At 39.8% G+C, this 27,194-nt stretch overlaps 1 protein-coding gene and 1 long non-coding RNA gene across 3 annotated transcripts in view; one reads left to right on the forward strand and one right to left on the reverse strand.

The window, feature by feature from the left end:
- The window catches only part of LOC109034758 (lachesin), a 252,465-nt gene that overhangs the window by 34,263 nt on the left and 191,008 nt on the right, over positions 1-27,194 (reverse strand). The window lies entirely within an intron of this gene.
- LOC140224884 (uncharacterized) lies at positions 16,098-25,584 on the forward strand. The gene is made up of 2 exons (XR_011900099.1): positions 16,098-19,218; positions 20,828-25,584. It is a non-coding gene; the product is annotated as an uncharacterized lncRNA (long non-coding RNA).

Consider the following 27,194-nt stretch of genomic DNA (forward strand, 5'->3'; position numbering starts at 1 on the left):
TTTTGGGACATTGCATTGATAATTGAGGTGCTTGGAGGAGAAGGCGCATTAGTGCAATTTTTGGAAAAATTGAGATATTAATGATTTCGAGCAAAACTAGTCCTAATGCATATTTTGTGAGAAAGTTTCTCCCAAATTCCAATTTTTCAAGCACCGAAAATTCAGTTTAAACTTTCTTTCCGCCATGAAGATCCATGTAATTTCGAAACTTTAAACACGTATTTCTCGAAATAGCAAAAACTACACTTATATCCACCAAACCCCTCAATTGATGGCTAAAATGTGAAACCACAAATCTCCGTTTGAGAAGTTGCAGACCTCCTGTCATATTTCATTTTTTCTCTGAAAAACGAGCAAACGTAATTTCGAACATCCTTGATTTTCCTTCTCTGTCAGACTATTCTGTATTAATTTCAGGCTTTAAATTCGGTTTGTTTTTTTTTTTTCGAAAAAATAAAATAGAAGTGGAAATTCTGAAACATCGCAATTGATATAAGTGGTTTCGCAGCTTGGTTATCGTATTGCGTTTTTTAAACTTGCATCAGCAAGTTGTCGTCATTGTTAAAACTTGTCAAGCAGTAAACGATGTCTACGGTCTGAGGCACGCTACGAGCTGGTGAAGCGGTGAGTGCCCGGACAGTCAAAACGCCTTCACGTCGGTGCGTATGCAACACGGACATCCATGGAGCTCGAATAGTTGTATTCAGGCGTTATAATGCGATTCGTTTAGTGTTTGTCGCTGCATGCGATACTAGGTAAAAGCGCTTTGGTGGGTTTTCTCACACATTTACTTAATTCCATTGTTCCCGATTGTGCCGATGAAGTAAACTATTATACTGCTTAAACCAATCGCGATATTGTCAATGGAGAATTTGCATGCAATTTTTTATTGCTTCATCTGAAAGTGCTTAAAGAGCCGATTTCACAGTATTTTTTATATTTTTTTTTCTGTTATGGGAAAAAGTATTAAAATAGATTTAAAAGTGAGAAAATGCACCACCATGTGACATTATCTGGCGGCATTTCCCATTTAAACACATGCTGTATTTCAGCAGATTAAATCATTTTCTCATATCTTCTCCAATAATTGTTCAATTCATGAACCAATGCTATCCTCGTGTCCAGTTCACTCAGTAGTTTCCACCTAGACTTGAATTGCGTCAAATTCAGACACCTGCAAATTCTCTATTATCCAAAAAAGCGATCGATTGTTTAAATACATTTAATATTGTCAGTCCTCGAGTGATAGATTGTGAAGTTCGGATTGTACTCAGACTTTCCCGATGCGCTCATCATGATTTTTGAGCCATTTTCTACGAGAATCAACTCTACCTCAAGCTGTAGCTGAAGTTTCCAACAAGCTCATTGGAGTTCACGTTGGCTGCCCATTTAAGGTGATTCGATGGACGCCATATTTTGTGTCAGAAAGGCATGCGATATATCTCATCCATTGGTTCCATTTTTTCAGCTACTCATTTTTCTCCAATTTTGAGATCGCAATTCTGTTGTCAGGAGACTATAGCACTCACTTACCAATTTTAACAAAGAAATTCAACGTAATAAAGGCGTGGTTTTTTTAGAGAGAAAATATCGCATTCGAGTGCAGTTTCGATATCAGTATCGAATGCGATGTTTTCTCTCTAAAAAAACCACGCCTTTATTACGTTGAGTTTCTTTGTTAAAATTGGTAAGTGAGTCTATAGTCTCCTGACAACAGAATTGCGATCTCAAAATTGGAGAAAAATGAGTAGCTGAAAAAATGGAACCAATGGATGCGATATATCGCATGCCGCTTTGACACAAAATATGGCGTCCATCGAATCACCTTAAGCCGAAAAAACTTGACGACCTAACCTGAGAATGACGGACATGTCCGTACTCTCCCTGCATGGGCACTCGACCCGACAGGAAAAAACAAAGGCTCCAGCGATTCGAAGCCCGGCTCGGAATGGAAACCCGACGAGTCCAAAGAACGAAACGTGGATCCCGCGCACAAATCGAAAGGAGCTTGAGCTCCCAACGAACTGGGCCGCGCCGATGCTGCACAAGTTTTAAGCCAAGGATTTAACCTCCAAGTGGAATCGCTCTGCATTACTCCGCCGATTAGCCTATTAGAGTGCGCGCCCGGGACTTCAACTTGGCCCACAAATCGTCGCTCCTCCGACGCAACGCCGCATCTTAATCCCCACACGAGCCCTACTCTCCATAATATCCAATGCTCTCCAGGGCTCATGTGGGAGTCGAGATACGCGGTTGTGTCGAAGGAACGATGAAATAATTCGCCGAATTCGGGGCTATAGGTGCACCTTCCACCTACCTCGCACGTTACCGGTCGGTGGGTCGCTAATGCCCGCCCCCGCCCCGCGAGCCGGGAGTCGAGTGGAAATTCAGCCGAGTTAACTTGGCTCGGATCCGTCTGAGCATTATGCTAAGCGGATAAAGAGACCGAAAGCAGTGTCAGAACTGGACTTTCGGCACATCCCGAGTATTCCGATGCGGGTTCAACACGCGTTCTTCCATCCGGATGCAGCCGTGCAAACTGCCGATGGACTTACCAGCCGGCCGATTATTGAAATTGATAGACAAAGCTGTAGACAATGAAGGCATGAGGAGTATGGAGCCATCCTATTGGATGTAATGGAGAAATAGAGCTTTCTATTCAATATTGTGAAGTGAATCAACAACTGGATGCAACTATAAGTGCTCAAAAGCTGACCGCATTGCATACACAAAATATTGAAGGCGTTCTGGATTTCCTAGAGCTTGCAACACATTGACGCGGGCGCACTAGCTTCTCGGGAATGACATAGAAGCCAGAAGGCCCGCTTCCGCTGTCAGCTGGCTGATTGTTGAAATTGATAGAAAAAACGATTAACAGAGAAGACATTCGGAGTATGGAGCCATCCTATTGGTTGTGATGGGTGGTTCTTACAGACGATGGGAGGAAATTATGGACTAACTACAGAGTGTCTTGTGGGTTGCCGTTAGTTAGTCTATTACCTAGGTACATCATTTGTCCATTGCAACCACCCGCTTCCACCAATAGGATCGTTCTATATCATTTTTGTCTTCTTCATCTATCACTTTCTATACCAGTTTCAACAATCAGTCCGCAGCGGGCCGATTATTGAATGGTTAGACAAAGCTATAGATAATGAAAACAAAAAGGATATGGTGGGATCCTATTGGGGAAGTGGGTTTGTTGCAATGGATAAAGGAGGTAAGTTGTACACTAACTAACGGTAATTTTTCTCTATGGCTAAATGCGATCCATATGTGGTGATGCTAGATCTCTTGGATCAAAGAAAGCTTCCAGGACACGGAATAAGCTCGAGGGAAACTTGAAAAGCATCCATTGCGATTGCGACTCCCCACACTAGTCCACGCCGATAAATCCGGAAGGTATAGGCGGCCCGGGCGGGAGGGGGATTAAATTAATCAAAACTCGGTTCAATTAATAGCGAGTTCCCGGTGGGAATTTCGCAAACATCGGAAACAGAAGCGTTTTTCGCACGCCCGTTTCATCCGCCAACTCCTCGCTTCTCCTTTGCGAGCAGCTGTCTTCGCAGAGATTTCTCCGAGTTTCCGCCTTCCTTTCTCGAGGGCTTTCCAGAGAGGCTAGTTTTGTTTTTCGCCGCGATTAAAAAGCGGTGTCCTCGTCTCGGGTTAGGGAGGGGGCTCCTCACCCCCACCCCATACCTACTCCACCCCACCCCACCCCTGCCCCCAATCCCTCCTGTTTTCAATTGAAGTGCTCGTAAGGAGCGGAATCAAACATAATTGTTTGATACCGTCTTAATAGACGGTAATTCGCGGGGCTCTGCTTTCTGCTGGGGCAATTAATCGAAAGAAAGATTAGGGAAACGGAGGTCGGGATTGGCCGTGGGCCGGGGGTGAGGGGGGGGGGGTAGGAGGGGGTTTTGGAGTTTGGAGGGGTCCGGCGAGTAGGGGGTGAGGGCCGTCGGGCGTTCGGGCGCGGGAGTGTTAATAGAAACGTGACTCCACATAGGGAAACACCAGATACCGCGTACGTGTTCTCCGCGACTCGCATGCTCCCGAACGGCGGGAAAACGGCGTATGTACCTATGGACGCTGCCAAATTTCCGCCGAATAAATACTCCAATTTTTTTCTTAATGGAGATGTTGCATGTGTGAGGGATTTGCGATTTGACCATTGATTCTTATGTAAAAGTTCGCGAGAAACACGATGGTGCCACTGGTTTTCTCTGAAATCAACTCCCAAGCTCAAAAAAAGCTCTCAAAGTGAGGCCAAAATGGAGGGGATATCCCACCCTACCCTGAGAGTCCACCTCTACATAAAAAAAAACTCCCCATGCAAAGATAGGGAGCAAATACATTAGCAGGGTTGCCGTGTTTTCAGTTTTGGAGTCCCCGAATAAAGTGGCAACCCTGCTAATGTATTTGCTCCCTATCTTTGCATGGAGAGTTTGTTTTGATGTAGAGGTGGACTCTCAGGGTAGGGTGGGATATCCCCTCCATTTTGGCCTCACTTTGAGAGCTTTTTTTGAGCTTGGGAGTTGATTTCAGAGAAAACCAGTGGCACCATCGTGTTTCTCGCGAACTTTTACATAAGAATCAATGGTCAAATCGCAAATCCTTCACACATGCAACATCTTCATTTCCTTTGAAATAGCTTGCACCGGAAAAAAAAAAATGAAGTTGATTTCAAATTCTGGATGTAAAAAAAGTGTGCAAGAACTCACAAAATACTGAATTACCCGCTCCAGCAGTTAGTTTTACATCATGGCATTGCTGAAGTAACTGCTGTGGCGGTTAATTCAGCATTTTCATGAGTTCTCGCGAATTTTTTTTTACGTCCAGAATGTTAAATCAACTTCACTTTTTTTCCTGTGTGATTTAGGGGCTACTTCATGCTTCATATGTAAAAAAAAACCCATAACCTTGTATCTGATTCGCGCCCTTTGCGCTATGGTGGTAAAACGCGTCTAAGTGTTTATTACAAATCTAAATTTCTCGTGTTTAATGAGTCCTTAATTGTTTTATGACCGGTCAATGGCTAAATTTTAATAAATCTACACAATACTTCGCGAAGAATTTGTAAACGAGATTATACTGTCAGTTTGTTTCGGTTTGAATTAAAAGTTCGATATTATATCGAAAGACGTAGTCACTAGATCAGTCTATGGGTCAGTTGCGCAATTAGTCACGAAATCGTGTTGTGATGGTCCATTCTTAAAGATTAGAAAAAAATAATAAAATTCGTCAAGACGCGGAACTTTTACGCCCAATGCCACACAAATGTCACTCATCGAAATACACAGCAAATGACATAATCTACCGCGGTAGGGCATACCATGGTTTATGGATCTGCAGGCTGATTATTGAGATTGATAGACAAAGCGATAGACAAATAAGACATAGGGAGTTTGGAGCAATCCTATTGGTTAAAATGGGTGAGTCCTATAGACTGAGGGAGAAAATGATGGACTAACTATCGGGTCCCTCGTGGGTTGCCGTTAGTTAGTCTATTGCCTACCTCCTTTGCCCATTGCAACCACCCGCTTCCACCAATAGGATCGCTCCAAATCTCTTTTGTCTTCTTTGTCTATGGCTTTGTCTATCAATTTCAATAATCGGCCCGCTGTGGGCTCGTATCAGAATAGATACGGTTCCTTTCGATTGAAATACGTCCATTTCATTGTCGACAAACGACAAGTGCGAGGAGTGCGTGGGTCCCGGAAAGAGGTCGAAATGAACGGCGCACAGTGGATCAAGTCAGTCAGCGAGGTCGGACAAGAAATTTCCGACTGAAACTCCACATTTTGATGTTTATTTCGTCACATTTTGAACTTCAAGGGGTGCTTTTCGAAGAAACTTTTACGAGGAAACCAATGAAACGACTTTTAGAACCTCTAAGTTTTGTATACACGGAGTTATAAGCGTTTAAAGTTTCCGAATTTTGTCCGACCTCTCCACTGAAAAAAAATTCTCGGCGTCTTTACCAAGGTCCGTTGGTACCTTTACCATCTCACTTTTTTTACCGATTATTGGTAATTTTAACAAGACAGACTGGTAAGCTTACCTAAAAACCGGTATTTTTACTGTTTTTTTTCAGGTAAGAATACCACTTTTATTGGTAATCAATTCCCGGTAACTTTGCCATTTTATCTCGGTAATTCTACCACAGTCGATAAAAAATATTGGCGTTTTAACCAAGGTCCAGTAAAATTACCGAGAAAGTTCAATAATTTTACCGAGATTTCTCGGTAAAGTTACCAATTCCATAAATGGTAATTTTACCAAGAAGAACTGGGATCAAATAGAACCCTGAATTCTTGGTAATTTTACCCTTTTCTTAGTAAATACACCGAGATTTTTTTTTCAGTGTCCTACTGACCCGATCCACTGTACGGCGTAGCGGTTAAGCGGCGCGAAGAGTCGCTCCGGGGCTCCGTCTGCGGGGGGGGGGGGGCGGAGGGTAATAGAAGTTAAAAAGCAATAAGCGGAGGGCGAGAGCGCCCCTCGAAAAGGGGACGAGGACGAGAATCAGGCGAACAGCAAGCGAATCAGAGCGGTAATCCCCGATTAAGCTCCTGGTGGCGCCCCCGCCCCCTCCCCCCCCCCCCGCTCGCGCCGCGAAGGAGTAAATTAAATACCGGATCAGCGGTCGAGAGCCGCGCGCCCAGGTCACAAGGTAAATGGTAAAAAGACAAAAATCTGAGCACATTACAAAGACAGAATAAAAGTAAAAGAGGGGTATAAATTTTATGTAAGGGTTGCGAAGGCTCGAGCGGTTTTAATCCGCTCGGCAAATGAATCGGCGAGCGCTCCGACCCCACGGCTCCGTTATCTGATGAGCCCTGGGATACGTTCGTTCTTGTGGAGTTTAAGGCTCGTCGGGGAGGGGGCTTGCGGGGTTTGGGCGTAGGGCGACTCAAATAGATTGTGACAAATAAGTCTCCTCCCGAGATATACGATTATTGCGGGGAGCGTGCGCAAGCGGCGCCACCCCGAGACCCCTGCCTCGGCGCGGTTCATTCTGAGCCGGGATCCCTCAGGAACTCGGGCTAAGTCCCGGTGAGAGGAATGCGATTTGACGGCCGATTGAGTGATGCATCTTTTTAAAGTTGAATGACATCCGTGTCGAGAGGGGCTTCACGCCTCGAGTCTTGCAGCGTTAGGAGCCAGCGTTTCAAGGCCCCCCCTGTCCCCTTTATTTTTTCCCGTCGGGGGCTGGTTGAGGTGAAGTGGGCGTTAGAAACTCGACGATGGATCAAAAAACAGGAAGGACTTAGACTTATACGTAAAAGGCAAGGATTCGCATCGAATGGGCCTGTTGCAAACTTCAGATACTTAGGCTTCCAGGACTTTATGTCCACCTACCTTTCGTCCATTAAATAAATGTCCACCGCTATTAATGTCCACTAAACGTTAAGTCCAGTCTTTATTAAGTCCACATGATTTAATGTCCAACCATGAATATGTCCAAAATTGTTCAAATTCTTCTCATTTAAATGACAGGAACCACCTCAAAAATAAATGCATACTACTACTACCTTCATTCTTAAAAACATTTCATTCATGAATCAAGTCATGAAAGAGAACAGACTCTCAGAGCAGATAAAAACATATTTTCATGTGTACACTGTACGGATATGATAAGATGAAAACCAAAGCGGGAGCCTAGGAAACGCTCGAATGCCAAATTAAACATTTTTCAGTAACAGATGCAGTCAAAATTGAAAGTCCTCTTTAACTAGTTTTTTCGTGCGCCTTCAGGCGCCTACAAACCTAACGGGATACTTCACGCGTTGCGCAATGCGTGAAGTATCCCGTTAGGTTTGTAGGCGCCAGTGCGCGTTCTGCGCTGCTAACACGCCGCTCCGCTCTGTGTTAGGCTCTAATATTTAAACTCGCGGAGTCAGCGTTTTTCAACTCATAACTTAACTTAGTGGACGTTTAAGTAATGGACTTAACAATAGTGTGGGCTTTAGAACTGTGGACGTAAAAATTGTGGACGAAAAGTCTGTGGACGTAAAAAAAGTGGACATAAAGTCCGTGTACCATACTTAGAGTAATAAGAAAAGTTGTTTCTTATAGAAAATGAGTTAAAAAAATGCAATAGTGTATTTCCTTTCGGAAAATACACTAAAAAATCACGATGAGCGCACTGAGAAAGTCTGAAATACACTCCCAACTTCACAGTCTGCGTAGGAAATATGAGTTTTTTAAGCTTTCCGTTTCAAACGGCACAGGTGGACATGTTACATGTTTCAGCCTCGAGACCAAGATTACATATCATTGTGTCCAAGATATTGGACTCCATGCTCACCCTTGATTTACTTGCCTGCTCCTCTCGTCCATGATCTTGGACTCCATGCTCATCGCTGACCTTTTCATTTCTTTGCTTGAGCATGGAGTCCAATAACAGGCTTTCGTTAGTTTTAATGTCCATCCATTCTTCATTTCGATGGAAAATCGCATACTTTTCTTACCTAATCTAACTTAAGCCTATCTTAACCTTACCTTAATATACCCTAACCTGAGCTTACCTAACCAATTCACAATTTTCTATGAAAATACAGTTTTTTTTTCGTTTTTACCTCACCAAAATTGTATGGATGAATTTTTGGACTGTATGCTCGTCTACTTTCAAATGTCATCACGTATGCTCATCACGGGTTTGGACACTATGCTCATTTTGATTTTTCAAAAAAAAACTATTCCTTATCGAAAAGAGCATGGAGTCCAAGATCTGGACGCGATGAATTTCTCAGCATTATAAGGGTATGGAGTCCAATATCATGGACGCGATGCTATATTACCGAAACGAAAGCCCAAACTTGAGTTCGAAATCGACAAAAAATCGTGTTCTCTCAGAGTACCCATTTAAGTTTTCACGCTGAGTTTAACTGCAACAGTTGAAGTGCTTCGAATTCATTGCATTTATTGTAGAGGACCATGCGAGATTAAATAATGTGTAGATGGTCAAGGGTCACTTTTAAGCTAATGGTTAAAAACAACTTTTTTGGACCCTGAATACATTCTTTTTCATTTGTTTATTTATTCAATGAAAGTTTCCTATAAGGCACAACGAAAATTTTTTGTACACTTTATGACGTAAAAATCAATGAAACAACCACATCCAATCCACCTGCATTTAAGATGTTTTAATTTTTTCAAACCTTAATTTTATCCTGTTCTGAACCTTTACTTCAACATTCATCAGTTTCAGGGAATTTTTTGAGATTTCTTGAGGTTTTTCATCCCCTTTTCCCAATCAAATTTCACATCCTTTCAACACCTTATGCTCCCTCCTGAGGGTTCAACCTAGATGACACTTCCGTTCTCTCGCACCGAACCAAAATAAAACGGAAAAGCTGTTACGTGGAAAATCGGAAAAGCCGTTGGCGGAGTCTTCGCGTCGGCACGTCATAATATCCCGACTCCGGGCCGCGCGGAAAAATAAGGGCACAGGGTCACACTCCGAAACTTATCATTCAAACGTTCCCGTCGCAATGAAATATTCATTTGAAACGGGGCGAAGATGATTGCACGTTGAACTCTAAAGTGGCAAAAAAAAAGACACCCTGCGAGACCGCGCCAGGACCCTCCACCTTCCCGACCCTCGCCTTCGCCGGGGGGAGAAATCTGAAAATTTATCAACTCAAGATGTTACAGGACCCGACGCCGGGAGGGGGGGGGGGGTGCTCGAAAAATCAACAAAAACAAACGTCCCGAAAAGGGAAACCGGGGCCCCGATATCAATATTCAAATGAAAAATAATTTAAGGTCCCGCGGAAAAAACAACGTTTTAAGGAGCTGGATATTATTTTTTTCCGCCCCCGCGAGGATCGAGCGTCTTTCCCCCGCCCCGCCGCACGGTGGACCGAGTCAATAGGGGAGGTCGGACAAAATTCGGAAACTTTAAACGATTTCAGCTCCGTTCATACAGAACTTTGAGGTTCTAAAAGTGGTTCCAATAGTTTCTTCGTGACATTTCCTTCCAAAATCACCCCTTGAAATTTAAAATGTGACGCAACAAACATCGAATTTCGCAGTTTTAGTCAAATTTTTCATGTCCGACTTATCTATTTCAGTGGATCTACTTAGAGTCCCTTTATACTGAGAGTCAAGACAACACCCCTCATGGAGTCACAAACGGGAATAAAGATTACAGAAATTGATCGTTTTTCGTAATCTTTGATCGGCTCATTCTTACATTCCTTTCTCCGTTCCTTCTTTCATTCCGTTTGTTCCTTGTCGAACCCGAAATTCTTCGGTCCATTCCAGATTATAATCTTTGCAATTGGTGAAAATGTAATCTTTATTCCCGTTTGTGACGCTGTGAAGGCCTAAAATCCGGTTAACCAATCAGAAATGGATTCGCATTGTCTTGATTCTCAGTATAAAAGGGACTCTAGATCTACTGTGCGCCGGTCCGCGGCGAAAATTGAGGTTGACTCGCGCGCGGAGGGGGCTCCTTTTTTTCTCCTTTCATTTGCGGAGGGTTCTTCCGACTTCGCCTTTCAGCGCCCCCCCCCCCCCCCCCCCCGGCGTTCCGCTCTCCGCGACGCGTTCCGGTCCATTTTGTTTGGTTTTTAATATTAAGTTTCTTGATTTCAAATATCTTACAAGCTGACATTCGCTCACACATATTTACTCACCGTGAGGTTTTTTCCCTCGCCGACCGCGACTGGTCCGAGATCCCCGTTCATTTTCGCTGCGCCCCCCACCCCCTCCCCGCGGTTTCCTCCCCTCGCCTTCCTCCCCGTAATCCGGGATTTGACTCCCCCCGGCGGGCCGGCGGTCGCGGCAGTTGATATTACGTTGAACTCTGCCCAATTGCCCTGACACACTCCAAGTTGTCGGGCGTTTAAGCGGACCGTTTCTCCGCGCCCAATCTTAACCGAGAGGAGGGATTTTTTCCCCCACTTCGGGCTGGGCGTTCGAGTTGAATGTAACGTGCTCGGAGGGAAAGAAGGGGAAATTGACGTTTTCTTGTTGAACTTTAACGTAAGCGACCGTTCGTAACGCTGGGAATCGGAATTTCAACCTAGGGTACCTAGAGTGCCTGTATAGGGAGAGTATGGACATCTCGAAATATCGACGGTGAAAGTCGGCAATCACATAACTCGGTTTGCGACGTCGCAGACTTCCTGTCATACTTTATTTTTTAAATGGAAAACTACTCAACGGCAATTCTTTAAAACTGTCATGATTTTTCTTCTCAATGCGAAGAAAATTCTGCAAAAACTTCAAGAAATAATATCAATTTGTTCTCCTTTATAAAAATGACGTAGAGGCGGAGATTTTCAGACACCGCAAACGAGTTATGTGATTGCCGACTTTCACCGTCGACATGTAGCTCTTAGCGCCCAAAAGGGTAGGTAACCTTTGAAAACGAAAAATGTCACTGTCAATCCTTAGACTCCAATATCAGACGAAAATTGACGAGAAAATTCTTACGTGAAGCATTCTTCCGCAAAAATGAGTAAGTTTATGCAAAAACTAAGTCAAATATGTGCTTTACCAACGACAGTTCCCAACAATTGTGATTATAAATCACTCTGGATAATTTGAATTTATAGATTGCCTACCTTTTTTGGCTCCAAGAGCTCCATCACTTAACCAACTCAAGATTTTGATACTAGAATGTTCTCGTGAAAGCTGGAAATTCCTCACAACATCTGTCACTGCGTAATCTAATGATAAAGCAAAAACTCCCGAGAGCGCTAAGTAACCAAGCGGTAGCCGCATGCATGCGACTCGCGATAACTCCTTCAATACCGCGTGATACCTCACGCGTTACCGGAGAGTTAGTTTAGTTGCCTCGCATAATCAAACCCAACTTGAACAACATTTGGTGAGATTGTTGATTTTGTCATTGAGTGCTGAAATTCAGTTTAAGCCTGGAATCTTCGTGATGGAAGGGAAAAAACTGAAAAGTCATGTTTTCTTCTCTGTGCGAAGAAAATTTGTGAAAAATTCGAGGTATGATCTTAATTTGCTCGCCTTCGAATATTTAAAACGGGAACGGAGATTTTTAAACAACGCAAACGAGATACGCGGTCTGGTAGTTTCACTGTCGAAATGTACTGTTCTCCTTGACCCCGTCAAACGTAGGAAAATTGCTGATTTATACCCCAGTTTTTACTTTCTTCTAATTTTTAAACCACATTAGCAACAGCAAAAAGTGGACCGAGTTAAACAAGTGGTGTCTAGAATTTTTGACCATGCTCATTCCCTGATTCTTCCTTGATTTTCAGGAGCTCATTCCCTGATGAGAAACCGAAGTTTTCTATCACTTCCCCGGGATTTTCTGGGGAAAAATAATATAATTCTCCACAGTACCAGATGTTAATATCGATTTTAAATTCATCTTTCAGCCATTTCGACCGCCGGACGAAACCGAATTAGCGCTCGGTTATAGATTCGATCACCAAATTTGAAAATCAGGGTTCCCAGCCAATTTTGGAAAGAAAAATCCCTGACTTTTCCAGGTTTTCCAGGCCTTTTTCCGTGGAAAAAACTCAAATAATTTGCCCTTAAAGAGACAGCGCGCGCATTTTTCGGTTTTTGTAAAAACTCCTCTATTTTCATCAATTTTTGATCCGGTTCAGTTTTTTTTTTATAAGAACCAGGCTAGGATAGTATCATAACACGAATGAAATCACAAAAAAAACTTAAAATGTGTTGGAAAAAAAAAATCCAACACAATGTGTTGATAAGGCGCGTCATTAACTCGCACATATCAACCCCTTTAGTTTTCATTTACAGAGATTTCAAAAAAGGCAAGCAGCACAACAAGAGAATTCACGATCCAACAGTGCAAGGTCAACGACGCACCTTGACGAGACCGTGTATTGTGAATCTAGAAAGCTATTCGAACAAATTTAAGTTTTTTGATCTGCCTCAAGCAAAATCTTATCAGATTCTTGAAGAAAAGTGCTACGGAAAAATTTAAGCGAAGAAAGGAAAAATTCTGTCGAACTCCTAGAAGATAAAGTCGATTTAAAGGTATTTTTGGGCTAAAATACCCAAATCACCGGTATTATAAATCCCGTTATATTATTGAAAAGAGATTTACTCGATATAAATGCAATTGTATTAAATATGTCTTGATTTTTTTATTTTAAACGTCTTTTCATGCAAAGAAGCTTAACCATGTCCATGCTTTATTCATTCATGAATTGAAAGTAAGCAATCCACATCCCGAAAATCTACCGATTTGCCGTGAAAAATTGCAGAAACTTGATATACCAGGTCGATGTACCCACTCTTTGAATTTACCAATCGATTTAGTGAGTGCACGTATGTGAAAGTCAAAATGCTATAGTCATTTTGGGTGCATTCATTTTTCATGAAACAATTGTAAGTAATTTCAATCCCGAAAAACCATACATTTTCCGTATAAAATCGAAAAAATCAAAATATGTCGACTCCCTGACGTGAAAATTAAATTCTACGTGTGAAAATACTTATGTATCGATATGCTGAACAGAATGCCCGCCTCTCCTCGTAATTTACAAACCGTTCCTATACTCATCTCAAAATTTTTCTCAGAGCTTTGTGTTATTATCAGCTTCCATTTAAACCCCGGTTTGATGGCCGAATCGGCTGCCCAAAAAGCAAGCCATTTTTGAAGGGCTCTATGAGAAATTCGTGATATTATCAGCTCTCAGGAAATCACCCCATGGGTAAAATTGCTGGTATAAATTTTCGAGAGCTTAAAATAATCGTATTCAAGAAACTAAGGCATTAAACTATGGAGTCAATTTCGTTTTAATAATGTAACGGGATTTACTTGTCTTCAGGTCAAAACTCATACAAGGAAGCCCCTTGCAAGAGGCTAATTTTTTGTAATTTCACTCAATTTTTTCTCCTTTTTATAATTGAATTGCTTGTCACATTCTGAGGTCAATCATATTAAATTGTAATTTATACATTTCTTTTTTTCCCCCTTCATTTTATTTTTTGTTTGGAGAAGTTTTGTTGATTTCTTCGGATTTCGAATACTGTAACTTCTCTTCTATTTGGCCGATTTTTATGAATGAGACCTCTTTTAATTCGTGTTTCAACGGAGAGTAAGGAAAAAATTGCTAAAAACTCGCGAAACAATTTTTTTCGAAAATTGGGCGAATCCTAGCGTGACGGTGAAATGGTTAATGAAGCGTAAGTAATTGGGCGAGGAGCTGAGGATCCCGGCCTAGCTTGGCGACCGTCATTAGCTATTGTTCGTCGAGACGCCGACGCAGTGATCAGGAGCGTGGGGAAGAGAGGGGTAAGTGGATTCCTGTATGAGCCACGTTTAGCTAATGGTCTAATGAGTCTCGAGGCTCATCACAGATTGCACTTACACAGATTGCACTGTATTTCTTAGTTTTAATAAGAAATAAAATATAATTCTGTAAAATTAGTAAATAAATACCAAGACAATTATTCAGGATGTCAAAGACTGACTGAAAACTTTTTATTAACCTCATATGATAAAAATATTATTATCAGCTGACACTGACATTGTTGTCAGATGAACAGCACTATCAGAGCACGGGTACCAACTTTTGAAAAGTATAACAGAGGTTTGGAGATCTGTCAAAGCAACGTTCTGAACAAAGCGGAGGAGTTAAATTCTCATTCCGAGAGTGCCGACCTGCTCAGCCATCCTCGAATCAATTCGCTTGATTCTGCTTATATATGCATATTTTAAATCAGCGCGTCGTACTCTTAGGCTTTTTTTAAGAAAACCAAGTAACGTAGACTCTTGGTATTCACTGCACATAAACTAGAGAGCCCCAGAATGAGAAACAACTTTAAATCATAATTATTGACGGATAAATAAACTTTTTACACGCTTTGGAAAATCTCAGAAGTTCGCGGTAGTCACTTTTCGGTAAGGAACTAAGGGACTCGGTTATTGTATCGAGCAGGTTCGAAACGATCGCAAAGGCGGTATACATTGGCGAAATATAAACGCCTTCTTTAACGATACATGCATTGGTGAAAGCAAATGATTTTTCAATTTGTTTCATTTACTCATAGTAGTATTGGATTTGAAAAATAAATCCCATCATGGTATTGCTGCTATGCTAAGGAAAAGAGCACTGAACAGATTCTTTTAAAAAATAATCCAACCTGCAGTCTTCTGCAGACTATTAAGAACTATTCTTAAAAAAACTGAGAAATGCATATATATTTTTTTAAATGAGCGTATTGTCCAGGGAAAAAAGGCAGAGTTACAAAAAAAATAACCTCTACCTTAGCATGCAGACATAGTTCTCAGCTAAGCGCAAGATATCCTAGTGAGTGTACTTGAAACTTTTACATTGAAGATTGAGGGTTACCCGATCGAAGAGCATAGGCGTAGCTAGGTCCTTTTGCTAGGGGGGGCCTGGCCTCCCACCACCGGGGGGTATGGAATACCCCCAGCTCAGGGGGGACTTCGGGGGGCTCCCCTCGGAAAATTTTCGAAATTTTAACTCTACTTGAGCGCATCTCGAGGCACTTGTGGCGCTAATCTTCCTTCAATTTCTGCCTAAAAATCACCCAGTTTTATGCATTTTAAAGTTCCGGAAATTTTTTGAAATTTTAACTCTACTTGAGCGCATCTCGAGGCACTTGTGGCGCTAATCTTCCTTCAATTTCTGCCAAGAAATTACCCAGTTTTATGCATTTTAAAGTTCCGGAAAATTTTTGAAATTTTAACTCTACTTGAGCGCATCTTGAGGCACTTGTGGCGCTAATCTTCCTTCAATTTCTGCCTAAAAATCACCCAGTTTTTTACATTTTAAGGTTAAAATACTTTGAAATTGTTGCATTCAACAGGTTTTTCTATTTATAGGCATCCTCTCACGGGCCACGGCGACAGAGACTTACCGTTGAAGAAGGTCTTTTTGCAACATCCAGAATTTCTGGGGGGGGGGGGGCAGATGATACTATTTCTAATTCTAGGGGGGGCCAGGCCCCCTCTTCCTACGCCTCTGTCGAAGAGGAGTGAAGAGGAGTGGCTAGCTCCTGCGATCTCTTTTTTCATTAGACGCATGCGGTCGCACAAGATGCCCTCATCATTATGGCTGACCTGCAGGGGGAGCCACCGAACATTTCCGATTCGTTCCGAATGCCGATAAAGAGGATGAGTTGACGGAAAATTCAATATACAACGAAGGAATTGCAATTTCAAGTTTAATTATTTTATTTTTATTTGTTTACTTATTAAATTTTTTTTCTCAGTACTTGAAAAAATTCCAGACTTTTGGAGCAAATTCCCTGACTTTTCCATGTTTTCCAGGCCATTTTTTCCCCCGACTTTTCCAGGTTTTCCAGATCGCTGGGAACCCTGAATTTATGCCGTGAGCCCTGTAATGCGCATACACTTATGGGTCTCAGGACTCATGTCTTAATGCACATAGTTCCGTTCGGTAGAAATACGTTCATTTTGTCATTCCCTGGCGAATCCTACTTTTTCCCTGTCTTAGACAGCGGACCGCAGTCTTCAATAATCGGCCGTTTCAATCAATAGGATCGCTATATTTTTTCTTAGTCTTCTTTATCTTTAACTTTGTCGATCAATTGCAATGATCAGGCCATTGCCGGTCATATTTCTATAAAAAATCGAATTCCTTGATCAATTTTCCAACCTTGAAACGAGCTTACGTCCCTCCATCAAACGATCGACGAATCAAGACATTATCACGCATCAAATCGTCGCTCCTCCGACGAAAAGACACATCTCAATTTCCACGTGAGCTTTATTTTCCATACAAATCCATGCTTCCAAGACTGATGCGGAAATTGTTATACGCCCATACGTCAGAGGAGCGACGAAATGACGGTCGACGTCTATGACGATCTGGCAAGGCGGGAGCCCAGGATGCTGCGTACGAGATGAGGATGAGATGAATGGCTATAGGTGAAAGCATCTCTTTATCGAGGCGGTCATAGCATCATGCATTCGAGGATTCGTGTTGGCGCAATTGCCCTTTCGGGGAAATGCATCCTGATCATCTTGATTGAGACGCATCGGACGCTCGGGTCCGAGAGGATTTTACAAAGCACAATCCAGGCAACATGACACTAGCACATTAAATCCAAGTCTTCGTGTCTAATTCTGTCGTGCTAAGGAAGAACGCCGTATGCGCCTTCAGACGTTGCCAAGTTTCTTTTGACAAAAACCGGATTCACTGGAAAAAAAACACAGTGGATCTAGAGTCCAGACTCTTAAAAACATCGACAAGAAAAAGTCCTCTTGATTCAATCAGAATCCAGCTTAAATCAAGAACCAAGCCTCTTAATTTAAGCGGATTTAGTTTTGATTCAAGCTTAAATCTGATTGAATCAAAAGTATTTTTTCTTGTCAATGTTTTCAAGAGTCTGGACTCTAGATCCAATGTGGTTTTTTTTCCAGTGTTGGCTCAATTGGCTCAGTTGCGATGGTCACAGAATCATGTTTTGATGCTTGATTATTGCGGTTCACCTAAAATTAATAAGATCGGTCCAAGCAGCAACTTTCTACGTTCAATATTAACCGAGGTATCATCCTTTAAAAAGTCCGGTTTTTGACGTCATCCATCGCGGTAGTGACACCTTTGGTTTCTTCCACCTCGCTTTTATCAGTCAGTGATGCACTGCTTACTCAGCGTGATACTTGGATGAAAGCAAGGTGAATAAAACCAAGGGTGTCACCACCGCGATGGATGACATCAAAAACCAGACTTTTCAAAGGGCGATATCTCGGTTAATATTGAACGTAGCAAGTTGCTGTTTGGACGGATCTTATTATTTTTAGCTGATCTACTACAAGGATCATGCATAAAACCACGATTTTGTGACCAACGCGACTGACCTATTTACCGCGAAATACAGAATATTTTCCCCCGAAATTTTCAGACGATTTTGCACGCACTTTAATCTAAATATCGGTAATTTTAAAGGAAAAATATGCATGGATGTCGTAAAAAATACAATCTTTAAAAATGGAAACTTGGCAACTCTCGAATTTTAATGCGGCGTTCTTCCTTAGCACGGCAGAATTCAAGCCGAGTCGATTACAATCAAGAAATGCCTTGAAGGAGGAGTGGATTCTAGATTTTTCCTATGTGATTTATGTTGTTTTTGAGTCATTTAAACACTTGAATTCATATGTGATGCACCCGTGGCAAGGGTTCGTGACGACCCACACTTACGCAAAAGAGGGAGGCACGCTTGTAATGAAAAAATTTTTCGGGGGGGAGGGGTGGAGGTAAGTGACATCTAGGACAAAGGGAGAAGGAGAAGTCAAAGGTCGGGAAAAATGGGTTCTGTAATTCATGGACGAAATCGCACTACTTTTCAGCAAAAAAAGGAAAGTTGTGAAAAGTGAGAGATGAATTAATCCGGGAAATCCAGGTACCCTCATTAATTATTGTAATAATTGGACGTATTTCTATCAAACGGAACTATGTGCATTATGACGTGAGCCCTGTTATGGACATATTCGTATGGGTCTCAGGGCTAATGTCTTAACGCACATAGTTCCGTTTGATAGAAATACATCCAATTAGTTTTCAGTTCAATGAAGACATTTTCTTTTGTGTGCTTGCACTGACCTTTCACCTGGGAAACCCGAAATGTAGGGATATTTTGGAAATCGAAGCCACTCTTTTGTTTTCGAGAAGAACGAGGAAAAAGTTGGAGACCTCGAAGGCTCGGAACTTTCGGTACTTTGGTCAGTCGAAGTCGCGCAGCCGTAGGGGTTGAGCTTGAGCTCAACCCCTAGGAGGATAATCTAATCGGAAGTATATTTTATCGGAAATATATTCATCTCGGGACCGCGTGTGATAGTCGTGTGCTTCAAGTGTATTACCATCAGTGTAGTTTCGTATTCGGTACTTTAGTTTCGTGTTCGGTACTTTATGTTTCGTGTTCGGTACTTTATTTTCGTGTTCGGTACTTTATTATTAAAATTTTTCTCTGTGAATTATTCCGTGAATATAGAAGGTGCAGTGAATAGTTGAGCAGCCTTACTTTCCGAAAGTTTTCTATCCGCCGAAAGTTTTCGTCAGCGAGCCTCTACTTTTTCTGTCCAGAGTAATAGTTTGCCGTGTTTTACAATAAGTGGAAGTAGTATTTGTCACTCGTGTCGGTTGTCATCGTGCGAATTTTCGGTAGTGTCTTTTCATCGATATTTCTGTGAAATTTGATTTGAGGATATAGTTTCGGAAGTCATTTTGCTCACGTATATTCCTCAGCGTTGATTCGGTAAGTCGCTTGATGTCATCAACAAAATGTTTTTTTTTTTTCATTTTTTCTTTTTTTACGAGAGAAGTGTGGTACATTTAATATCGATGACTTAAGTGTGAAACCACGTATTTCCAGTAAAATTTATTCTACCATTTTATTTTTTCGAGGAAAATCAAGTCGACGGTTGGGCTTGATATCTTTACAGAACACTGGAAAAAAACCACATTGCATTTAGAGTCCAGACTCTTGAAAACATTGACAAGAAAAAATACTCTTGATTCAATCGGATTTTTGCTTGAATCAAAACGAAATCCGCTTAAATTAAGAGGCTTGGTTTTTAATTTAAGTTAGATTCTGACTGAATCAAGAGTACTTTTTCTTGTTGATGTTTTTTTAAGAGTCTGGACTCTAGATCCAATGTGTTTTTTTTCCCGTGAATATTTTGCTAAAAGAGAGGAAAAATCGAGGTAGTTTTCAAGGAATAAGTTGACTAGTTTTACCAAGAAAAAATAAAGTGTAACAGGAGGTCCGGGACGTCGCAGACGGAGATAGGTGGTTTCGCACTTCGGCCATCGATATATAATTTGAGAATCCCTGTGGGCGATAATCTTTTGATTTTCTCGAGATTTTTTTCACAATCAGTGGAGTTATCGAGGTATTCAGCGTATTGAAATGTGTTGCAATTTTTTGCATTTGCGAAGTACCTAACTTCTTCATAAATCGATGGCCAAAGTGGAAAATCATGCATTTCTATTGTGGTGTCATAAAATTTCCACCTTTATTTTATTTTTTCGAAGAGAAACAAGCAAACTTGATAGCTTGAAATTTATACAAAGTATTCTGCAAACATTGAAAAAAAATCACGGAAGTTTTAAAGAAATTAGGTAGACCAGTTCCCCCGAGAAAAAATGAAGTATGACAGAAAATCTGTTGAGTAGCAGACGGAAACGCGTGTTTCTACACTTAAGGTGATTCGATGGACGCGATACTTTGTGTCAGAACGGCATGCGATATATCGCATCAATTGGTTCCATTTTTTCAGCTACTCGTCATTTTTCTCCAATTTTGAGATTGCGATTCTGTTGTCAAGAGACTAAAGCACTCACTTACCAATTTTAACAAAGAAATTCAACGTACTAAAGGCGTGGTTTTTTTAGAGAGAAAACATCGCATTCGATACTGATATCGAAACTGCACTTGAATGCTATATTTTCTTTCTAAAAAAACCACGCCTTTATTACGTTGAATTTCTTTGTTAAAATTGGTAAGCGAGTGCTTTAGTCTCCTGACAACAGAATTGCGATCTCAAAATTGGAGAAAAATGACGAGTAGCTGAAAAAATGAAACCAATCGACGCGATATTTCGCATGTCGTTCTGGCACAAAATATGGCGTCCATCAAATCTCCTTAAGTCGTCGATATGAAAATGTTTTATCGTTGAAAATTGATTATTATTGAATACATTATTTGAGAATATTGTAATTTTGTGGTAAAAAAAGCAGTTTTATTCCATTATTTTTCAACATTATTTCAACTTATTTGTTAAGCTGTTCCATATACTAGACAATGTGCAACAATGCGTTACGTTGAATTTATCTCTAAAAGGGTTTAATTTTTTTCTTTGCAGCCAACATTCGAGAAGGGGATGAACGAGGATGGAAATCTTCACCCTCCGCATCAGAGCTGTTCCTGACCTTGCAGATCATCGCTTCTTCACGGTAAGATCTCTCAAGCTTCCTCCTATTTCGAAAATTAAGGTGATTCGATGAACGCCATATTTTGTGACAGAACGGCATGCGATATATAGCATCGATTAGTTCCATTTTTCCGGCGACTCGTCATTTTTCTCGAATTTTGAGATCGCAATTCTATTGTCAGGAGACTAAATAATTCACTTACCAATTTTGATGAACAAATTCAAAGTATTAAAGGCGTGAGGAAAATAGAGGAAAAATACTGCATTCGAATGAAATATTTTGTCTCATAAAAAAAACCCACGACTTCATTACGATGAATTTGTTTGTCAAAATTTGGTAGGTGAATTCTTTAGTCTCCTGACAACAGAATTGCGATCTCAAAATTCGAGAAAAATGACGAGTAGCTGAAAAAATGAAACCAATCGACGCGATATTTCGCATGTCGTTCTGGCACAAAATATGGCGTTCATTGAATCACCTCAACTTCTAATGAATCGGTTACTGTCAATAATTTCAATTTTTGAAATGGGCTGCTAAAAAATTTGAGGGGCTTGGAGGACAAGGCGCATAAGTGCAGTTTTTGAAAAAGTTGAGATTTTAATGATTTCAAGTAAAACTAGTCTAAGTGCATGTTTTGTGAAAAATTCCCTCTCAAATTTCAATTTTTAAGCTTCAAAAAGTCAGTTTGAACTTTCTTTCCGCCATAAGGATCCGTGTAATTTTGAGACTTCAAATACATATTTCTCGATAATGATTTCAAGTAAAACTAGTCTTAGTGCATATTTTGTGAAAAATTCCCTCTCAAATTTCAATTTTTAAGCTTCAAAAAGTCAGTTTGAACTTTCTTTCCGCCATAAGGATCCATGTAATTTCAAAACTTCAAACACATATTTCTCGAGGTAGCAAAAACTGCACTTACGCGCTTTGTCCTACAAGCCCCTCATTCTTCCTCAACGCTGATCATCGCCGCTGTCATCATTCGGGCGATTTTAGGTAGAATCAACTTAACTACATTTCGTCGCTCCTCTGACGTAAGGGCGTAACTTGATTTCTACGTGACCCCTGTGCTCCGTATAACTCTATGCTTTCTAAGGCTCATGCAAAAATCTAGATACGCCCTTACGTCAGAGGAGCGACGATTTGACGGTGCTTAGTTTTTCCTGATGTTCTGTTTCTGTAATACTGCAGAACTACGGAACATAATGCCTTGAAACTGTCTTATTTTTCCAAGATTCTGCAGAATAAACTATTCACTGAATTCGCTACGACAGGATTCAGCTTCATTTTTTGTCATTTCCCGGACGAAGAAACGTAACTCCATTCCAAGGTTGTCAAATTGATTCAAAGAATTCAATTTTTCACAAACACGAGAAAGCGAAATCTTTATCCAAAATTTATTTTCGTTTTTCATGAGATCAGCGGAAAAATCAGTGAAATGTACAATTAATACCTAACATTTTCCTTTACAAATTCAAATTTACGAGGCGAAATCTGGCAACAATGAAATGGACCACATTCTGCAAAAAGGAACCACTATTTCTGGCTCATTTTAGAAACAACGTATATGCCATTGGTTTCCCTATGCAGAACGGTGGTTTTATGGAAGAGTCAGAAATAGTGGTTCCTTATTGCAAAATGTAATCCAAATGTAGTTATGTTCTTTCGTGGGAGGTAACGACGAATTGGACTGCATTTTGCAATTTGGAACTATAAATTCTGGCTCATCTGAAAAAAACACTTATGTGCATAGGGATACTAATGGCACATGCGTTTTTTTTTAAACCGGGCCAGAATTTATAGTTCCAAATTGCAAAATGCAGTCCAATTGAGGGAGGAAAATAGATTAAAAAGCCTCCCAATGAGTGGCCCCGTTTCGTCGCTCCTCTGACGAAAGGGCGAATCTCAATTTCCTCGTGAGCCCTGGGTCACATTCAAATCCATGCTTTCTGCGGTTCATGTGAAAAGTGAGATACGTCCTTATGTCAGAGGAGCGACCTTTTTTGAAACCCGGGGATTTCATTCGTACGTGACCGAAATGAAACCTTATGATGAGACAAGCCTCCGGTAAAAATTTTAGCTTGAGGATACGTTTGGTTTTGGACAGTGGCGTGGCGTGAATTGCGATGTATCGATTCTCATGCCATTTAAAGCTATGGTAAAGAATCGATTATTAAGGTGTTCGCTGCGAACACCCTGTCTATCGATCCTTTTTCATAGGTTTAAATGGCATGACAATCGATATATCGCAATTCACGCCACGCCATTGGTTTTGGAGCTACAGCGTTGCAAAGTTTGCATGTTTGAGTCTTAAAAATCTTCATATTTTTGAAGAATTTCTTCCAAAAGCCAATTTCAAAGTAATGTAAGTAACAAGTAATGTAAGTTTCAAGTAAACATGACGCGTAACTGAAAAATTATAAGAAAATCCGTAGTAAAAGTTTCAAATTGTGGATGAGCCGTTAATAGCAGTACAACGTTGCAAAAATTACATTCTTGCCCTTTAAAAATACCCATTTTTTATAGTTTTGTATATTGTAGCAGTATTTGAGACATAAAATATACAATTAGAGATACTCGCAGACTCATAGTAAAATTTATATCAGTATACGATAATTTTAGGCAATGCAGCGTTGCAAAGTTTAGACGTATAGCATAGATTTAATCAGTATACGATAATTTTGGGCAATACAGCGTTGCAAAGTTTACATCTTTCATCTATGAAAATGTCTACTTTTTCTTGTTATTGTATTGGAGACAAGATACAATATGAGTTAATGGTTAATAGTGTGAAGCGAAATGTGGAGGCTTTATGTTGATCCTGGGTGACAATTGCATTAAAATAACATCGTTGCAAATTTTATCTGCTTTTCTTTTAACATTCGATTGTATAAAATTAGTTAAAAGTAAGGATTCTTCCAATAGTTATTTTACTTTAAAATGTAATTCCAGAGGATTTTTGGAATACAATGGATGATTCAGCATCAGCGTTGCTTTCAAGATCTGAAATATTCTGCCTAGACTTAGTTGCAAATTCAACCTTTTTTAGGTGTAATGAAGAAACTAACATAGAATATGGAGGCGTTTGGGTTTTTTTAAGTAGAAATAAATCTTGATATAGACGATACATTCATTATGCCTTAAAAAACTGAGTATGTTGAACGTAAGAATGGAAGATTTTGAAAATATTAAAGAAATAAAAAAAAAAAAAAAAAAAAAAAAATGCAAAGTAAATTAAATGAACGAAAAATTATAAATACACCAACAAAACAATAAAATATAATTTAAAACCTAAATAGAATATTTAAATCACTGTTGCGTTAATGTATAAAAAACCCAGACGCCTCCTTAAGAGAGAATTTTAAAATTATTTAAATATGACTTTTGGAGGGTGAAAGTTTAAAATTGGCATCATGTTGAGGCGTTTTCTATAGATTTGAAGGCAAGACAGGACTGATACTGAAGCATCACATGAATAAAATATTTTGAAGGAAGAAGATAAAAAACTATAAAAAATACAAAAATAAAAAAAAATGAAAAATAATGTACGGTAGAAAGTCATATAAAATTGAAAGAAAAAAATGTCAATGTAAATAAAAAAATAAGCAAAATCAAATAACTACTGGAAGCATCTTTATTTTAAAATCGTCTATTATTTATTGCTTGGAGAGAATTGTGAATAAACTTGGCGAAAGTATTATTGCAAAAACCAATTGTCACTTGGAACAGACATCAGACCTTGATATTTTGGCTTGATATGAGGGATGACACCCATTGATTTTATCTTAAACTGGAAAAAAAAATTTAAAAAAAATCATATTTCGTTGAGTTCAAAATTGTAAGCTTGGCAACGCTGTATCACTACAAATCAATCTTACATCTGCAGATAACGTAAATGGTTTATTTCATAAAAAAAAAAAAAAAAAAAAAACAAAAAAACAAAAAAAACAAACACTGAACTTAAAAATAAAAACATTTTTAAAGCTTATATACATAAACTTTGCAACGCTGTATCGTTAAATCTATACTTACACTCGCGGTAAAACTTTTACACAAGACTAATCTTATCATAGAATTTCAGCTAAACCACATTATCATACCTTTAGGTGGTCAATAAGTTCGTTTTTTAATTCAAAAACGGAACAAAATGAGCATTTTTATAGGTCTGTGATGTCAAGTTTGCAACGTTGTATCAACAGAATTAACAGCATTAACGTAGAAAAATTATTTATTATTAACGTATTTTTTTAGAAAAATGTACACTGACTGTTGATAAAATGTCTTAAAATATCATGAAACATCCAATGACAGTTGTTTACAGAAAGTAAGATACTTGATAATACGATAATCTTTAAAGCTTAAATATGGAAACTTGTCAACGCTGTATTTCTAAAACCAGACGTATCCTCAAGCTAAGATTTTTACTGGAGACATGGGTCATCATAGAGCAAAGTAACAATATGTAACAATTTTGGATGATTATTCATGAATTTCCAGAGTGCCTCGTGTCTTTGGAAGAATTTTTGACGAGCCGGGGTCTAAAAGTGCGTCGTGGTGGAAATTAACTGTTAAACCTTGTTAGGTTATCGACTGCTTTACTTCCTTCTTGCCTTCAATCTGGTGAAGATTGAGCAGAGAGCGCCGAGAGCGGTCTGAGTCAACGTTACTTAATTTGAACTAAATTTTGCAATTCGGAGCTACAATTTCTGGCTCATCTATAAAAACACTTATGTGCATATGATACTATGGGTACTTACGTTGTTTCTAAACTTGAGACACAAATTTTAGTGCTCAATTGCAAAATGCAGTCCATTTGTGTGTGGATCTGTGTAAAAAGCAGTGGCGTGGCGTGAATGATCGATTATCGATATCTCGCCATTTGAAGCTATGGTAAAGAATCGATTTCTAAGGTATTCGCTGCGAACACCCTGATAATCGATCTTTTTTCATAGGTTTGAGTGGCGTATCAATCGATATATCGCAAATCACGCCACGCCACTGGTAAAAAGAGCTTCTCCTCCGGGAGAAAATTGTTCTTAACTTTTTGCGAACACATGAACAACATTTTTCTACAACCTAGGATTTTTTGTCTTCAAGCTTCACAACAGTTTTTGAGATTTAGGATCAAATTTCCTGAGTAAAGGAATTTTGTCCCCAGAAAGATAGGTCTCCTCTTACAGATCTGGTCACTAGTAAAAGGGGCCCGGCATATTGTTATGAAAGGTAGCTTCCACATGAATAATACGTTTTCCTCCGCTCCAATAGCCTCCAGACTCATTTGGACCACATTTTGCAATTGGGAACTATTATTTCTGACTCAGTTTAGAAATAACTTATGAGCCATTAGTTTCCCGATGCACAAAAGCGTTTTTAAGGATGAGCCAGAAATTTTAGTTCCCCATTGCAAAATGTAGTCCATTTAATCCTCGTCTGTCACATATAAGTAGAACTGACCAGACGTTTAAATGTAAAACTTGTCTCCCGTACGAAGGAATGTAACTCCATTCCAAGGTCACCAAATTGACTCAAACAATTAATTTATTTTACAAAGTTATGCCTGTGCAATTTTCAGGCACAACTTTGTAAAACAAATTAATGAAAATGTGCCTCTGTAATTTTTATTTTAATTTTGCATGAAATCTCGGGGAAAATTATCAATGAAATTTCCAGTTAGGAAAGTTCAAGATCCTCCTACTTAATATGCAATTTGCGAGGGGACATTTGGCAACATTGAAATGAAGTTACGTTCTTTCATGCGGGAAACGATGAGCTCTCTTAAGTTTAGTTTTACTGTGCCGAGGCAAGTGAACCACCAAAACTTTCATTATTGCTATACTAGAGGTTGTTATGCAAAACGAAAAAAATTCCGCCTGAGGTAACTGTTTTACGACTAATATTTATAATCCGTCTTGGTCAATTTTGCTTTTTCAGTGACAATTTGTATTGAAAGAGTTGATTTACAACATTATGGTAGTAGTTTTTGTGTAATTTTTGGTTTGTTGGGTAGCCAGTGCTATGGGTTAAAATAAACTGTTAGCTCACGTTAACTTGAAATTCAGGAACTTAATAGTCGAAGCTTTTCGGCCTCAGCCGTCGTCAGGACTTAGCAAAAAGCACAGTTTGAGACAATAAATGATTAATTTTGATTAATATCAGTTCATACATATGATGAACGAGTGTGTTTCGGTGTAGATGTGTTTCATTGAGTTTCTTATTGATTCAACGTTATTTCTACCGGAATAAATGATGAAAAATGGACGGCTCGTGCAGTGGCGTGGCGTGCTTTGCGATATATCGGTT

This window comes from Bemisia tabaci, chromosome 6 (genome assembly GCF_918797505.1).
Source record: "Bemisia tabaci chromosome 6, PGI_BMITA_v3".
In the NCBI taxonomy this organism is placed as follows: domain Eukaryota; kingdom Metazoa; phylum Arthropoda; class Insecta; order Hemiptera; family Aleyrodidae; genus Bemisia; species Bemisia tabaci.